The sequence below is a fragment of the Notamacropus eugenii genome, chromosome 4 (assembly GCF_028372415.1).
Source record: "Notamacropus eugenii isolate mMacEug1 chromosome 4, mMacEug1.pri_v2, whole genome shotgun sequence".
NCBI lineage: Eukaryota > Metazoa > Chordata > Mammalia > Diprotodontia > Macropodidae > Notamacropus > Notamacropus eugenii.
The window spans coordinates 384,728,028-384,746,519 of NC_092875.1; the positions used below are offsets into that span (position 1 = coordinate 384,728,028).

The following is an 18,492-nucleotide window of genomic DNA, read 5'->3' on the forward strand; positions in this document are numbered from 1 at the left end:
TCTGCATTTGGAATTACTAGCCATCAGTTCTTAAACATTTAGTATAGGTAGTAGGATCTGGTAAGATTGATAATGTGACTGTTTATTACTAAGACTTAGTAAGGGCAGTAGTGAATGAAAGTAATAGAAGGGTCCTCCATTAACTGAACTGGCCCTGACCTTGTTCCCTGTTATTCAGTGGAACAAGAATAATGAACTGTGTGTATAAATTCCACAAGTGGGGTAGGGTTTTACATCCCCACCTCATTGACCTAGAGAGATTGGCCTTTTGGTTCTAGGAGGGAGAGAGAAAAGATATAAAAACACCATGCAGTTCTCTATTCCACAACTGTTCATAATTTTGATTATGGACTTGGCCCCTGAATTAGAGTGAGGTTGAATAAGAAAATATTAACTATGGGAACACAACATAATTATGTGCAAAAGGATATATATCAGGACAAATGAGACTAGAATGCATGGGGAAGGAAATGATATGATCAGACCAGCACTTCAGGAAGATTACTTTTGCAAGTGAATGGGGAAACACTTGGCTCACGAAGAGCTATTATGAGCCTATTGTAATAGTCCAAGAATGAGGTAAAGATATCAAGTATAAGGATTGTGATTTTGTGAGTGGAGAGCAGGGAATATACAAGAGATGTAATGCTAAAAGATAAGTTAGCGAAAAGATATGAAGATATAATAGTAAATTTTGTATTCAATATGGTTTATATTTATTAAAGTATAAAACTATGTATTGGGTATTTAAAGCCTCTCACAAGTTTTTTCCTTCCTATTTTTCCACTCTTACTGTTTCATTACTTTTTATTTTCCTTCATGTACTTAATGATCCAGAAACTCCTTCCTTCTTGCTATTTACAAAACACTACTCTCTGATGGGCTACTTGGTTGCATGTACTTGGGCCCCGTTTCTAAAAATCACATTTCTCTTTAAAAATCACATTTCTTCCTAGCCTCAAAACACTATCTCAGGCAGTTTCTCCCCAGCCCAAGGACACAGTCTGCCCTAGCAGCAATCATTATATCCCTTCCAGCTATAGTAGCCAACTGCACATATAGAACTCATGAGGCTGAACCAACTTTGCACTGGATCATAACAACATTTACTACTCACTGACCAATCATATGTCCTAGACTTGGACATACCTATACTCCCTTACATTAATTTTGTCTAACAAGACATTGACTAGAGAAGCTTGATTTTTCTTGGTCAGCCCTTACCTTTGGCTGACTTAGTAACATTTCAGGCCTAAAACCACACCTCCAGGTAGACCCCTCCCCTTGCTCTATTTCCCGATGAATTTTGGGTAAAATACATGCACAGTAGATACTGAAAGTGAATGTTCCTTTGAGAATTGATCACTCCTTAACCACTCCCTAATCCCATTCCAAAACACCTAGTTAGCATATTTGGCACAAGTAATACTATAGAATATACTATATAAACTTTCGCTGTACCTTGTACTAAGGTTGCAGGTTCCTTGAGAACTCTTGCCTGCTGAAAAGAGTAATAAATCTTTACCTTGACTTCAATGATGCTTGAGTTAGTGAATTCTTCTCCAGATGACCTACCCCTGGTACCCCCGTCTTTGTGGGGACTCACACCCCCCTTCCAGCCCTCATCATCTCCATTTCTGTTTCTATGGCTTTACAATTGCTTGTCCACTATACCTGTAATTCTTTCCCTCAACTACACTTACTCTTTCCTTGATTATCTTTAGTACTAACCGCAATTTCTATTTTTTGCAGCAGTTCTTTCTCAATTCTTTCCCCCAACATACTGCCACATGGAATTAACCTTTGATCAACTTTGTATCTATTTTCATGTATAGTTCATTACATATTTTCTCGACTAAAATGTGAATTCTAGGACATCAGAATATCAGAGATTGATACTAAAGAAAATGTATTCCCAGTATTTAGCCCAGTGCTTGGCATATAGTAAGCTAGAGAGAAGTGCTTTTCTTTCCTTCTTTCTTTTTTTGTTTGACTGACTACTAGCTATGGATCCCCCATGTCTTAAGCAACCATCAAACTCTGTGAGTTACAGAGAAGTTTTCTTATAGACAAACAAATTATTGTGACATAAAATGATAGACAATAGTTCTGAATTTTTTGAATGAAATTTGCAGGGCTTCAGGGTAATGTGACATTGGATAAGTTATTTAACTACCTTAGGTTTCTGATTTCTCATCTGTAAGATGGATCATTATAAATTAGTGACCCTATTCATAAAATTTATTTCATTTTTATGTTAAGTCATGATTTAGGTACTTTAAGGAAAGCATGTCTTAAGTTCTAGGAATTAGGGAAGAAAAGGTACACTAATGTGGATGAAATTGTTATATCTTCTGCTGTTGTATCTAGCTTCTAGTGCTTCATTTCTAGGTCTTAGATAACTAGAAAACTGCTACAAAGAAATCTGGAAGAGTATTACCTACCCAGGACTATGGATGAAGCAGGAACTTTATCAATGCAAGAAGAATACAGGAAGGAATTTCATTATGGTCACTTGCTTAAATAAACTTGTTTCTGAGGACAATGCAAAGGATAAGATCTCCAAAAACACATGTCTATATATCTATAATGTTAATGAGAGTTAAAAAAATCTTCCCCACACATTAATGGGCCCCAGGTTGAGCTCATTAAGGGAAGCTTGATTATGGGAGGCTTCTTTGGTAGGAAGACCCACACCTTTTTTTTTTTGTTTTATTTCTAAAGAGGCCCTCCAGCTCTAAAAAGTGTTTTTACTCTGAAGTGAGGTTTTGCTCTGGGGGCTTACTGTTTGGAAGAAAGTTTGTATGCCAAATGAGACTGTAAGTAGCTGTTAAGGAGAACCCCTCCACCCTCACCCCCCACATTCCACCACCCCGAACCCTTGCTTTAAAAACCCAGATGTTGTAGCTCCTTTCTCTGTTAACTATGTGTCTATGTAATGGTCTGATTATCTGTGATGTATGTATTCCTAAGGGTCAGAAAGATAGGAGCTCTGTCTCTTAGTTACTATTACTCTGCTTATATTTTCTCTGTTGCTCTATGTGATTACAGAAGATTGTTGAACCATCAAAAGTTGCTTTCATTTTAGAAAAGCAGATCTAAGACCCTGTGCTAGTAGGCCATCCTGAATGTGTCAGGGTGCTTGCTGCTGCAATATACCTATTTTATAGCCATACATTTCACTCAACTCACATCTATTACAGTATATTCCAAATGAATAGTTTATTTACATGGAAAATAAACCAAGAAATCCACTAAAATAAACAAACAAAAATAACAGGCATATTTTGAGCATCCATCAATCTAAGATAGCTATGCAAGATGTCAAGCATTGGGGAAACAAAGACCTCCCTAACTTTAAAGAGCTTACAATTTTGTGAGGGAATTAAAAATGTATACAGATAAATGTAATGTAAGATAGGATATCATGAAAAATATTTTGTTTAATAGAGATATGGTTGATACTGTAGTTAGCTAGGGAAAGGTCTTATCTCTCACAGTTCAGATACTTGTGACATTAGGTAAAACATTTAGTATTTTGTACTTCCAAAAGTCCTTTATTGCTGTAAGTTACATATAAATTGATGAGAGGGATTCGTTGTTAGATTTTAAGCTAGGATATTTGAATAGCAGAATCAGGATAGTAAAGTTAGAATCAACATTTCTGTATAATACTCACAACATGCCCCTTCCACAATGATATAGAAAAACAATAGCTTTTCTTTATATTACAAACAAAGGGCAATAACAAGAGATAAAAAAGGCAATTCCATTTAAAATAACTGTAGACAATATAAAATATTTGGGAGTCTACTTGCCAAGACAAACCCAAGAACTATACAAATAAATTTTAAGACATTTTTCACACAAATAAAGTCAAATCTAAGTAACTGGGAAAATGCCAACTGCTTAGAGGTAGTCTGAGCTAATATAATAAAAATGACAATTGTACCTATGTCAATTTATTGATTCAGTGCCATAGAAAACTATAAAAACATTTCATAGAGCTAGAAAAGAGAAAATAGCAACATTCATCTTGAAGAAGAAATGGTAAAGAATATCGAGGGAATTAATTAAATGAAATTCATGAAAAGATGGCTTAGCCACTTATCAAAACTACTTGGTTCTGGCTAAAAAATAGCCTGGGGTCAATGGAATAGGTTAGGTACACAAGATACCATAATCAATGACTATAGCAATCTACTCTTAGATAAAACTTAAATCCCCAGACTGTAAAACAAGAACTCACTATTTGGCCAAAATTGATGGAAAAACTATAAAATAATGTGGCAAAAACTAGGCATAAAATAACATCTTACACTGTATACCAAGAAAAGATCCAAAATAGATACATGACTTAGATATAGAGGGTGATGCTGTAAGAAAATTAGGAGAGCAAGTAATAGTTTACCTGTCAGATCTATGAAGAAAGAAAGAATTTAGGATCAAACAAGAGATAGAGAACATTATGGAATTAAAACGGATAATTTTGATTACAATGAATTAAAAACTTTTTTTGTACAAACAAAGCCAATAAAACCAAGATTAGAATAAAAGCAGAAAGCTATGAAAGGATTTGAGAAGCACAGTTAGTGTCTCTGACAAAGGCTTCATTTCTCAAATATATAGAGAACTGAGACAAATGAAAAGGAATACAAGATATTCCCTAAATGATAAATGATCAAATGATATGAACAGAATGTTTTTGGATGAAGAAATTAAAGCTGTCTATAGTCATATGAAAAAAATGTTCTAAATCACTATTCATAATGCAATGTAAATTAAAGTAATTCTGAGGGATCACCTCATACCTATCAGATTAAGTAATATGACAAAAACATGGTAAATATTGGGAAAAAGTTAGGAAAACTGGAACACTAATGTAGTGATAGTGGAGTTGGGAAGTGAACCAACATTCTGCAGAGCATTTTGGAACTATGCCTAAAGGGCTATAAGCCCATGCGTACCCTTTAATTCAGCAATGTCACAACGAGTTCTGTATCCCAAAGAAATGATAAGAAAGGGAAAAGTGGGTATATATATACATATATATATATATACACACACATATATATGTATACACATATACATATACATACCTACATATATATACAAACACACATGTGCATGCACGAATTTATGCATAGGTACATATGTGTATGCAAATATGTATTGTGCATATATGTAAGTATACGTGTGTGTATATAGGCACACGTATATACACTTATACATATACATATGCATATACATATATGTATGTGTATACATTTATATGTATATGTGTATATATACACACACATATACATACACATGCACAGCTCTTTTTCTGGTGGCAACAAACTGAACTTTGGAGTCTGAACGCAGCTCAAAGCATACTATTTTCTCTTTTTTTTATTTCTTATGTTTTTTTTCCTTTATGTTTAGATTCTATTTTTCACAGTAAAACTACTATGGAAATATGTTTGATATATTATATTACATTTCTAGTCTATATTGGATTGTGTGCTCTCTTCGTGGGGGAGAGGGAGAAATTTTTGGAAATCTAAATCTTATAAAAGTGAATGTGGAAAACTAAAAATAAATACATACATTTTTTAAAAAAGAATTGTACCTGAGAGATAATTTCTGAAAACTTTATTTTGACCCTCAAGCTTTCAGGGGATATATAAGCTAATGATTTAACTTGATCCCCTCCAAGCTCTATTGCGTGTTGTTGCTATTATTTCTTTTTTTCCATTTTTTTCCAAGCCTTCATGGACACATTTTGCAGTTTTCTTGGCTTACTCATTTACTTCTCCAGCTCATTTTACAGATGAGGAAACTAAGGTGCAAAGGCCTTAAGGGATTTTGCCAGGAATACACAGTCTCTGAGGACAGATTTAAATTCAGAAAGATATTCAGTAAGATATTTCCTGACTCTAAGCACATTACTCTTTCCACGATATTCCTTTGCTGAACTCCAGCCCCGAAATTTCAACTTAACTTCAAAATATACTGGAATCCTAGAGTAAATTCAGTTTTTTTAATCAAAAAGTGATTTTCTCCTCATTAGAAAAAGATAAATTTAGAATAGCTAGATATGCTCAGGCCTTTTAGGGACTGGCTACCTTTGTACTGCTAGTGGTCATCTTGTTCAAATTGCTTCAGTGGAAGCTTCCTGAGAAAAATGACCTCAATAGCTTCAAGGGAGTCATATTTATATGAACTGTTGGGTTTGAATGACTTTGGAAGTGACATTGCAGTTGAACTAGCAGTTCTCAGAAATATATTTGTATTTGGACATAACTAGTCATTCAGTGGTGGCATGAGGCACTTCAGAAGTGAGATAAATAACAAGAATTTTAGAATTGTTTGACAACTATGCTGAAGAAACTGGGTTTTGCTTGTTTTTTAATTTAGATTTTGAGATGCCAGTTGCATTTGTTACATGGATTTTTTTTGTCATTCTTTTATGCATGCCATTGGAGAAGCTATTGAAAGGACCATGCTAAATTATCCCTTGGGAGATCCACCCCAGGAGTGCATTTCTGCAATTGGGAACAACTGTGATGCCTAGCACAGTGCCTAGCATATAGTTGGTACTTAAATGTTTTTGATTCATTGATTTAATTACATTCTCATTTAATTATTTGTGAACAGGAACGAGTGTTTTAAGATTTAGAAAATTTATGCACTCACCCCACACTGAACTGTGAGTTATTCTCTCAGAAGTTTTGAGTGAAGGATAGCAGAAAAGTAGAGAATTCAGGAATCAAAAGCAATAAACTAACCCCAGAAGAAATGACTTCTTCATGTACATAGTATATAGAACATAGAAATTGACCTTGAGGATTGTCTGGCTTTGATGTTTTTTGGTACTATCAACATGACTTGATAGCTGGCTGATTATGTTGAATGAGAAGTGTGAGGGTTTGTGAATGACACATTATTTATAAGCCTGGTTGACTGGGAGGATGGTTGTACTATGTACAGTAATAGGGAAAATAGAGGGAAGACATTTTGGGGAAATGAAAATTAGTTCATTTTGAAAATGTTTAAGACAACAATTTGACATGCAGCACAAGATACACAATAGGCAGTTGGAGATACAAAACTGGACGTTATGAAGGGGTTAGTGCTGGATAAATAGATTTAAGAATCATTAATTAATAATCCATAGGAGATAATGAGTTCATTAACCAAAATACTATCAATCTCTTTTCTCCCTAACTAGTGAGTGACATAAAAGGGTTTTATTTTCTTCCTATTATTGAACCTAAATTGCCAGAGAATTATCCTGAATCAGGACTAGTTCAAAACTGAAGGCAAAAGAGAGATGCAAATAGTTCTAGGGAAACTTCATGAAGAAAAAAAATTAGTTCTCATGTATAAGTATGTTACCTCTACTGAAATATTAATAGATGATAGATAGAGATATAAGTTCTATATGTAGACGGCCTTGACATATGAAGAGAAAATACATTATGCTTGTGTTTGAAATATTTATTAACATAATATGTATTTTCTTTATTTTCCTGAAATTATTTCTCATTTATTAACGATTATGTATAAATATATATGTGTGTGCACACACATACACATATATGCACGCAGGGTTGTGTTCGTCCTTCATTGCCAAAGAAGACTATGCTATCAGAGAGATGATGACACGACTTTCACTTGACTGTTTTGAGGTAGAGAGGGCTGTGCAAGGTCACCAGCCTCACTTCTCCTCTACAGTCATCTGAATCCAGTGACCAGATATTCGGCAGGATTATTAGAGATGACTCAGAATGCACTGGGAGACCTTGTCCCCTTTAAGCCATGGTCTATGCAGGTACTCTCTTAGGGTGATAATGCCCATTCATTGAATAGGTCTGTTTAAGAGGTAGCCAAGGCATAGCCTCTTAAATGAGGCAAAGAAAAGAATGGCATGATTTTATTTGTCATCAAAGGACTAACACAGCTCTGTGAGTAAACTCAGCTCCTCCTCTCCTGTCTGTCTCCCCTCCCCTTCCTTCTCCTCGCCAAAGGAAGGTAAATTTGGGTGGCCAAAAGATGCCCGGTTGACTTGTGGTTTACTGGCTAGTTTACCTTCCCTTCCCTTCCATTCTATTCTCTTCCATTCCCTTTCCTTCCCTCTTTTTCCCTTCCCTTCCCTTCCTTTACCTGAACTTTGAACTTACTGTACTGTAAAGCTCAGGCACCATGGAGCCCCTGTCCCCTGCCCAAAGGCTCCCTTTTGAACCCTCCTGGCTTATGGTTGATAGATGCACACACTCATATATGGGATATAGTACGTGTTTCCATCATTGTGCATTCACTTTTCAGAACACACAGACATATGTACATCTATCTGTGTGTATGTGTGTGTGTGTCAATCTGACTGACAAGGATAATGAAATTTCTATGTAGTCATAGTATAGTATTTTCCAGAATTAATTGAAAACATGTTAGGCATTATTCTTCTGTCATTTTCGTATTGGGCTACCAACGTTAAATTTAATTATTCATTGCTAAAGAGCTATTAAGGATTTTGTGATGTTTGGTTGTATCCTCAGAGGAACACCGGCAGTTGCCATTAGTTATTTATGAGTAGACTCAATAAATATCATTGGATAAATTCTGGGAAATATAAACATGCATAAAAACAATCCTGTCATGTGCCATAAAAATTTAATTATTATGAAATGTTTGCATCTACTAATTCATGTTTGTAATGTCTTAGAGAATAGAGCAACAAAATTAATTTGGTATGGACAAAAGCAACAAAACATGTAAACAAAGTATAAGCAATTCTACCTGATATAACAAGTTATAAATTCTGAAAAAAGACAGATTTTGCCTTTCATGATTTCTTGCATCCTCTTCATTACATTTCTTTCTTCATAGTATCTCATAAAGTAGTAATCTCTGTCTATCTCTTTTTAGCTGCAAGTGTATAAATAAGGAAACTATTTGACCTACTATTGCAAATCTGTTATTTTGCACCATTTCCCCACACGATCAGAACATTAACCTCTCTATTTAGTATCTGCCTCTTCAGGTAAGTGCATAAACTATCATACAGTAGTGGAAGAGAGTAACAGGTATTCATTCTTAATGGACAATGTAGCAACTGATATTTTAAGGCAAATATTTTAATAAAGCAATATATTCTTTAATTAAACAAGTACTAAGCAAATATTAAGATTAGATATGATGATTTATATCTTTTGTTTTATTGATGTTTTTAAAACATGCATGTGTACATACATACAAGTACAAACACATTCCATTCATTAAATTACACATGGACGTATATGCATAAATAAAAAGATGTATATATGTATATCACTTTACCTTTCCTCCTTGCTTCCCTTCAAATAACTTTCCCCCTGTACCCAAGATGAAGAGATAATCAGAACAAATCAACACACTTATCATGTCTTTAAATGAATGTCTCATTCTATGCTTGCAGTTCAACTCCTCACTGATGTATGAAACCAACTTTACTCTCAGAATTTCAAAGGCAAAATTGATTACTGAACTGGTCAGAATGCTGAAGTTTTATGTAATCAATGTCTTTTCTTTCTTCACATCACTATGGTCAACATGAAAACTCCTCTGATTTTTATTATTCAACTTGCTATCAGTTAATACATTTCATGTGATATAAGTTAAAAGAACTTAAAACATTAAATGCAATTGAAAATCACAGAATTTTAGTACTGGAAGGTTCTCTGTGTCTATTAAGGCATATCCAACAGGTACATGAAGAAGCAGAAGAGTTTTAGAGCCAGATCACATATTCTTCTGACTGTTAATTGTTAAATTATTAATGTCAGTATTTAAAGCTCACAAATCAACAAATAGGATGAATCAGTGGTTTGCATTTATTGTTTTATTACTAGATTTCAAAAAATTATAGAAAAATTTTAATAATGAAAATTATGTTTAAAATATTTTAAGTTTATGATATATTCAGAAAGTTTATTATTAAACATTTTCTAGTGCACCTAACAAATAGGTAAGATGTTTTGTGGGAAAGAGGCATAAAGCCTGTAATTTCAGTGATATGAAGAAAGCTTGGATGAGGAAACTCATTCATCCAAAGGAGGACTGATACCTATTCTATAAATAACAGCCTAGAGGCTGCTTAAAGTTTTGAGAAATTAAGTGATATTCTCAAAATAAAACAGATAATGTGTATCAGCTAGTATAAAACAAGTCTTTCTGGCTCTGAGACTGACTGTCTTTCTACTAGACAACCCTAATTTTTAAAAACTAATTGGTTTAAAAAATATTCTAAACAGTTAATTTCAAGCACTATCTTGTTCTTAGATCTATAAAAGCCCACCATTTCCATTCATCTAAACATAACTTTCCCTTAAAAAAAGTAGCTTGAGGAGAGAAGGAAAGAAAGAAAGAAGAGAAAGGAAAAAGGAGAAGAAAGGTGAAATTTTATTGCTATCTTTTGTTTTTACATCAATGACATTTCTGAATATAACAACTTCCCACCTAACCCTACCCTCTCAGTTTTAGACAAAACTCATCAGAGGGCTAACTTTGTGGCAGTCTATGTAATATTCTACCCATGTTTTACCTCTTTAAGATCAAAAGGAGAGAAGTGAGTTTTCCATCTGTTCTTATAGCCCATTTTGAACATTAATTGAAGTGTATATATATATGTGTGCATAAGCATATATTTATGTACGTACGTATATGTCTACTACTTTTATGTATAAACACACATGCACACACATACAAATCTGTATATATATATAAACATATAACAGTTGCATATACATCTCTGAATATGTATATACATGGGCACACACATATGAGAGATATTTAGGAATATAAATCAATGAAATATAAATCATGAGCTTTACTACATCTATGATTCCATCAATGTCAGTGTTTCCTCCATGAAATAAAACTCTGCCAGTGCTATGAAAACTTTTTCTCATGTTAGTGTCTTCAATATTTCCCCATGAATTATCCATAAACTACAAGTCTAAATTTAGGGGAAAGTATATGCCTATATTTAGGGGAAAAAAGCTTATTTTCAAATGTTTAGAGTAAAATAAAGATTTTATTTACTTCTCCTAACAACATGGAATGTTTGAATCACATCTGTTGTTTACAGATTTCATATTTTCTTAGATATTTTACTTTCAAAGTGAATGTGATTTCTTAAAATAATTTGTTAAGATAATTGTTAATATATGCTAAAGCTCATAATATACACAATTTATATTTTACATGAATTTACTAGCTGTGAATTAACAAGTTTCCTTTTATGCTACAACGTTTTACAGTAAATTGGAAAAGTTTAACTAAAGCAAGTTCAAGTAACAAATAAATTGATTTACTTGCATTTACTCAAATAAAATATATTATCCACTGTATCTAAAGCATTTGGATATAGCATACAACAACAAAAAAATGTAAAACATTCCAAGAACTCAGGATTTTCACAATATGCTAGGTGATACACACGGCAAAAATAAAAGAAAAGAAAACTGAAGAACTGACATCAAATGAGAAAGCCCTGTATATGGCTGGTTGTTGTCCCTTGTTATTGAAAAGGAGTAAAATGTCAGCACTTTGTTGTAGTCAAATTATAGTGTGTCTGATCAAACCAAAACAAGTTCAGAATGCTTTGCCATAGGTGGAGTCCAAACAGTCCATGTACACATTTGGGGTGAAAATGTCTCTAAAATTATGCATCTCCTGTTTCTTTTGAGCTACTGCAATTTTGCTTCACTCATAGAATACAGCAACTTCTTTGATCGGGATTGGCCAGGCTGCACAGGTGATTCTTTGCCAGCATCTCCAGTTATGCAATTGATTCCCAAGAGAAACATTGAGTGTGTCCTAGTAATGCTTTTCTGACCACAGTGTCAAGCCACATATATAAGCCTTTCCTGATCTTCCATTTTGTTGCCTAAAACAAATATATTACATATTTCCTATGTGTAATGTTATACAAGGGATGAATAATGGATTCAAAATACAAAAAAAAAATTGCATATTGTTTTTAGTAAACAAAAAACATAGAAGTAGTCAAAGTTATTGTTTGGGAAGGACAGGGAGAGTGGATTAATTTCTATTCATTTTTTGTAAATAGGAAACATTTATGTAGTTACATCTAGTAACTAAAGTCATCACACTTAAATATTTCCTGATATTAATTAGCACTATGCCCTTATCCCAGTTCACTACTGTGTTATTTGAGTTGGCAGACATATTGAAGTTTGGGATTGAGGGAATGAGAGGTATGAAGCTAAGTTTTGAATTTTACTCAGTTGGTGACAAGACACATACAAATTGTTGATTCTCTACCTTAAGTACTTGTAGAAGGGGTATCTTCTTGGAAATGTCTTTTTTCCCGAAAAACACAATTTGGAAGTAGTTCCATTATTTCAAAAACCTAAGAGTCTCACAATGTCTTTTCTTACCATTGCTTGTTAGGTTCATGGCCTCCTACTTATTGTTACAAAACATAAAGGAATCCTAAATCAGGTCATACTTTCACGTGCCTGGAGGGAAAAGAAAATTATTTCTAAGAGAGGGTAATACACTTTCAATGTCAACTACCTCCTGTACATAATTGTTCTGTAGTTTTAATACCTCCCATATATATATATATAAAGAATATATATTTGAAAGATAAAACTAGAACCTCTAAAAATAAATCTGGCTCAATTCGTGTTCTTTCTTTCTGTTCTTCCTGCCATCCTTCATTCCTTCCTTCCTCAATATGTAGAAAAATTTTCATTTTTGTTCTATGTTAATATTTTACAAGATAATAACGATAATGATAGAAAAATTTCTTTGTGATTAATTGAAGGTTAGCAATAAGGTAACATGATACTCAGACTTTTGCCTTTTTATCAATATCTGAAAACAAAATATGGTATATTATTTGAAAATTCAAAGGGATTAAATACATAAGGAGTGTATTGTAATCATCTCTGTATTTTTTTTTGGCATTTGAATTCGTCACATAAATTATATATAATTTTACAGTGTTTTTCTATCAAAAGTTCTAGCTAGATACATTGCAAATTCATGTTATCTCACTCTAATAAACTCTTATTACAGGCATCTTCTCTATTTGAATCCCTATCCTTACTCTCCATAACATATATATATATATATACATATATATATATATATTTAAATTTCTCTTTCCTACTCATATCTTACACATATCCCATCAACCATCTCTTTCAGCAGAAGACATTGCCTCTTAATTTACTGGAAAAATTGAGGTCATTCTATATGAATTCTTTTTTTTAAATCTCAAAACCCTTTGGTGATGTCACTCTTCATTCTCTTCCTTTCTCCTACTCTCTGAGAAAAAGGTGGTACTACTGCTTTCGAAACAAAGCTCTCTACTTTGATCTCATTCATTTCCATTTTGTTCAGTAGATGGAAAAAACAAAGAAATAAACCCTTAACTTTCCACTGCCTCTAATATTCTACCCTGCCATATCTTCTGATTTCTTGCCTTTTGACTTCATAAACACAAAATTTGCTAAATTCTACCATTGCCTTAATGTTGCACCCATATTTTTCCTCTGTATCTCAGCCAAATATTCAGCTTAAAAAACTCTGCATTTCTATCTACTACCTCTCCTTCCACTCATCCATAACTTTCGTTCATTGTAGCTTCTGACTTTATCACTTGTTCAAAACTGTTCTGTTTAAAGTTACCAGAGTTGTCTTACTGTATCTGATCATCTTTTTTTCAGTTCACCTCATTCTCTTTCATTTGATCTGTTCTGATGAAAAAAAAATCTTAAAAGGGAGGCCCTTTGGTTGCCTTTACATCCTACAGGTATCAACATTGAATTAGTGTGGCTTTTGAAACCTTGGAATTCTGGAGGAGGGTAGACTCGCCTTACAACTCAGGAATATCCATATTTTGTTGGTTACAAATCTGAACTCTGAAATCAGGAAGCCAATGAGCCCCGTGGATCTTTTGAACTCACAAATCTGTAGTTTTTCTTCTCTTCAAGTGAGCAAAAATGTTACTAAATGAGGCAAAGAGGAAGTGGATTTTTGAATCAGTCAAAGAGCTTCCTCCTTAGCCTGCGATTAGTCAGTTATAAACATTTTAATAACTCCATACATGTCCTATAGCCTCTCCAAGGTATCTACATGGTATGCCATTGTGACTTTCTCAAAAATAAGATTCCTGGTTTCCCTCACGAAGATGGGACCTATTCAAGATTCAGTGTGCACTTGACAGACCCACTGTAAATACCTTCCTATGATTTTGTACTAGCTATCTCCCATGCCTGGAACACACTCCATTCTCCCATTAGTCTCATAAAATATATTTTATTAAAAATCTAACTCAAAGAACAACTTCTTCATGGAAATATTCCTGATCTCCTTGACTTCTAGTAGCCTCCATTTAAAACTATTTCACATTCAATTCTCTTTATATTTATTCTTTTAAAACGTGTATATCCTTGTATCTCAGATTTGTAAGGGTAACTTAATTCTTTGTATTTTTTCCCTAAGCCACCTAAAACAATGTATAGCATATGATAAACCTTTAATAAATGCTTTTAAATTGAGTTAAACTTTCTTTTGTTGTTTCACATTTCAAATTATAAATGTTAAGTGTTTACTTTTTAATATAATGACTTAATAATTAGGACTTTAAAAAAGCCAGTATGAGACAAATGTTTTTAGGTTAAAGAATTAATTTTAATTTCGAAATATACAATCAATAGCATTTCTGTTAATATCGAAGTTTCATACACACAGACACGTCACACAGACACACACACGTGTCTGTGTGTGAAGTTCATGGACTACCATTCAAACATAGGTAGCTACACAAGAAAAAATAGTAAAACATTATACATCTTATGTGAAGCTTCTAAGGTATGCTGAGATTTTTTTAAACAGAGAAGAGAAGAGGTGGTGGCAATGTAAAATGAATCACACTCATTTTTCTCATTCTGTATTCTGAAATCTAAGATGAAGAAAAATTGTGATGATCCTCTCATTGGAAATGTTCTGCAAGCTCTGGCATTCAAATTTGCAGGTGTGATTTTAACTCCTAATGGTGCCACTTCATATTCAGCCTAAGAGGTTTCCAGGTTTGTATAGAAGGTAGATGAACTGAAGGGTTAACTATTGAATAGTTATTTTTAATGTAGTCCTATAAATGGTAGCCCTATTTAATTACACTAAAAAAATAGATAAATAATGAACACTTACAGAGATTACCAAATTCCCATGGAAACTAGAAACATATACATATATTTATAGCAAACATGATTCTTTATAAATATCAGATTGTGCAGATGTGCCAGTTCTGCCTAACTATGCAGAAATTGGATAATTATTTCTAAAACGAATGGGTTTGTGATGAAAATGCTACAAAGTGAGAAATGTCATTTCATTGCCAACATCAGTTTGTTCAGTCTCAGAGACAAGAATGGGTCAAAAAGTAGGTGTTTAATGAATATAAAAAGAAAAGTAAAAAATGACACTGTACAAGCATTCAAATTAATGGAGATGCACATTTTCTGCCAGGGATTTCTGAGGAACTTGGAGAAATAAATGATTTGCTTTCATTTCCTGATGTTCAAAGTAGAAATGATGATATGAATTAATATTTTTAAAGCAAAATCTGTATTTTTTTTGATTCCATAAATCTAACCTGGAATCTGTTTTCCCTTTCTCCTTGTTCCTGCTCTTTTCCTCCATACATATCTCCATAGTAAACAAAAAATACAGGATCATGACTTTCATGTGCAAAAAGACCTTAAAATACCTCTTGTTTAATCCCCTCCTCTTACAAAATGAGTAAACTTGATACAAGAGAGTTTTATTTAAATTACTTGGTTAATTAGACATAGATAAGGGCAGGGACAGAGTTATTATTTGGTAACTACAAAGGATCCATCTATATGTTAAAAACAAAAACCACATTTACGCCTTAGCAAGAAAAACAAAAAACAAACAAAAAAAAAAACTAGGCCAAACCATGGAATACATAATGTTCATTATTTCTGTGCCCTATGTGTGAAGCAAGCAGTGACCTCATTTTTTTTTGTTTTCTTCCTGATCCTCCAGTCAATTTTTTTCTAGTTATAACCTAGAAAGGTTCTGATAAACCAATTCTAATTAAACAAGATATAACCAAATAACACCTTGCTTTAAATGATATCTCATTTAAGTATATCTAAGCACTTTGTTAAGGTATATTTTATCACACAGAGGACTGAAATAGTTGAATTTCAAGGAATAACAAGTAGACTGGGCAATATTTTGGGGAAGTGTCTCTTCACAGTTACATTGAAAATGTGCTACATGCTCAGTAATTTTCTTAGAAGCAACAAGGGAAGTCAATGAATAGAGTCTTGGACTGAGAGTTGAAATAGACTAGAATTCCACTCTTGCCCCACATATTTACTATATAAGTTTGAATAAGTAACATAATCACTCTTGGCCTCAGTTTATTCATCTGTAAAGTGAAAGAGAGTGTTGAACCCAAAAACCAGCTAGGTACCTTTCATCACTGAATCTATACCTATCCATGAAAGTGAGACAAAACTAAATATCACACAGAAAAATCACTGGTGGACTGGAAAACAAATAGAACACTTCTAATAAATTTGATATAGACAAATGAGTTATCTCCATTTTATAAAGATTTTCAAGTGGCTAACAGTGAAAAAGAAGATTTAGAAGGTAGTTGTCAGGAGTTTAAACTCTCTCAGAATCAATTTAACTTCTAATATCAAAGTAATTACAATGACGGTTTAAAATATGATGAAGAAAGAAAAATACTATACATTCACACCCTGATAATAAATGGTATTTTAGTAATGAGGCAGTTGATTGAAACACTAAGTATCCAGTTAATGGACAAGTAGAGCCTGTATTTTTAACAACCCAATTCCTTCCCATTGGTCTGAATGTCAATCAGGGAATCATCTTTATTTCTTCATGTCATTTTTTTCCTTCTGGATTCACTTATTACTTAAATTTTCAAAGTTTTAATCTCCCTCTATCTCCACCACCAACAGGTTTCCATGTTCAAGATGTTAGATTATGTGATATATACAATGGATATAATGTAAACAGTGGCAACACAAATTGGACTTGTCTGACATTTGATCCAACTAACAGGTATTCAGATTGTGATGGGAGGAACAGTATCATTCAGCCCTTTACAAATGGTCACAGTGAAGAAGATGGATGAGAAAGTAATGCTTCCTATTAAACAAGAGAAGAATCTTTGGGAGATCCTTCTTTATTCTAAATGGAGAAACTAGGCTTATAAAGCAACAGTTCAAAGGGGAAAACCTAAAGAGACTGCTTATGCTTTTAAGTGGTTTACATGGTTTAGAAAAATGACATTCTTTCACGTTCTTCTTGATCAGAATCATGTTGGCATTGTCTTCAACAATGATGATTATTTTGGCACTAAAATGTGTGAACATATAACGCTAGACAACTTGATGATGCCCATGATTGGTACCAGAGCTGGGGAAAGAAATCTATTGGTCAGGGAAAATCTCCAATTATAATAGATAACACTAATATCACAGTTTGGGAAATGAAACCTTATATGGGAATGGCTATAGCCATATGATGCCAAGTGGATTTCCAGAAACCTGAAACATGTTGGAAATTTGGCCCCAAGGAATTAGAAAAGATGAATAAATGGGGAGTGTCTTGTGAAGATATTGCACAGATGTTGGATCATTATGAATATAAAATGTCTATCTCTATTGTAAAGAATTCAGTGGAACCTCCACATGGAAGTTTTGAGAGACTTCAAAGACAGAGGTCGGAAGGCTGTGTAGATTCATGGAATCACTTTCATGTTGAAAAATAGCTAATATTCAGCTTGCTTTCAACTATAATGAGCTTATGGCTTACCCATAAAAACAAGTTTTAGAACTTTTTGGAGGTTTTTAAATAGGTTCAAATCTAATAAAAAAAAAAAAAAACTAGAACCACCATTACTTCACAGAGTTTCTTCCAGGAAAACTGTTTAAATATTAAAATGCAAATAAAAATAACATATAAATTGTTAAAAAAAAATAGAGCTTACTTGTAAATATTTTGTGTTAAGTATGCTTATAGAATGCATTCACATTAATATTTCACTTAACATAAAGTTAAACCAATAGTATAACTTAGTTGGATTAATTGACTTAATCATCACTCCTATTTTTTTGCTAGACATTTCATAGTGTCTTCATTAACTCATAGACTTTATTTTAAAATTTGTATTAATCTTTCTAGCAGCTCCTCAAACTAAGGGTGACTCAATCTCTTTTGTAATTATGCAACTTAATAAACAGCCACGCCACTATTTAATCTAATATTTCTCAACATAACCTTACCCTTGTTTTACTTTAAAGTTATCTGTACCTTCTTCATTTGTGTATGTGTGTTTATATCTTTTCTACCCTTTGTTGATACCAATTTGACAGCAAAAGTCGAGGTTATCAGCCTTTCTGAAACAAGGAAAGTGGTTTC

General features: G+C 33.2%; 1 pseudogene; it reads left to right on the forward strand.

Annotated features, from left to right (window-relative positions):
- Nucleotides 1-14,967: 14,967 nt before the first annotated feature.
- On the forward strand, nt 14,968-17,842 carry LOC140502621 (NEDD4-binding protein 2-like 2 pseudogene; annotated as a pseudogene).
- Nucleotides 17,843-18,492: the final 650 nt, after the last annotated feature.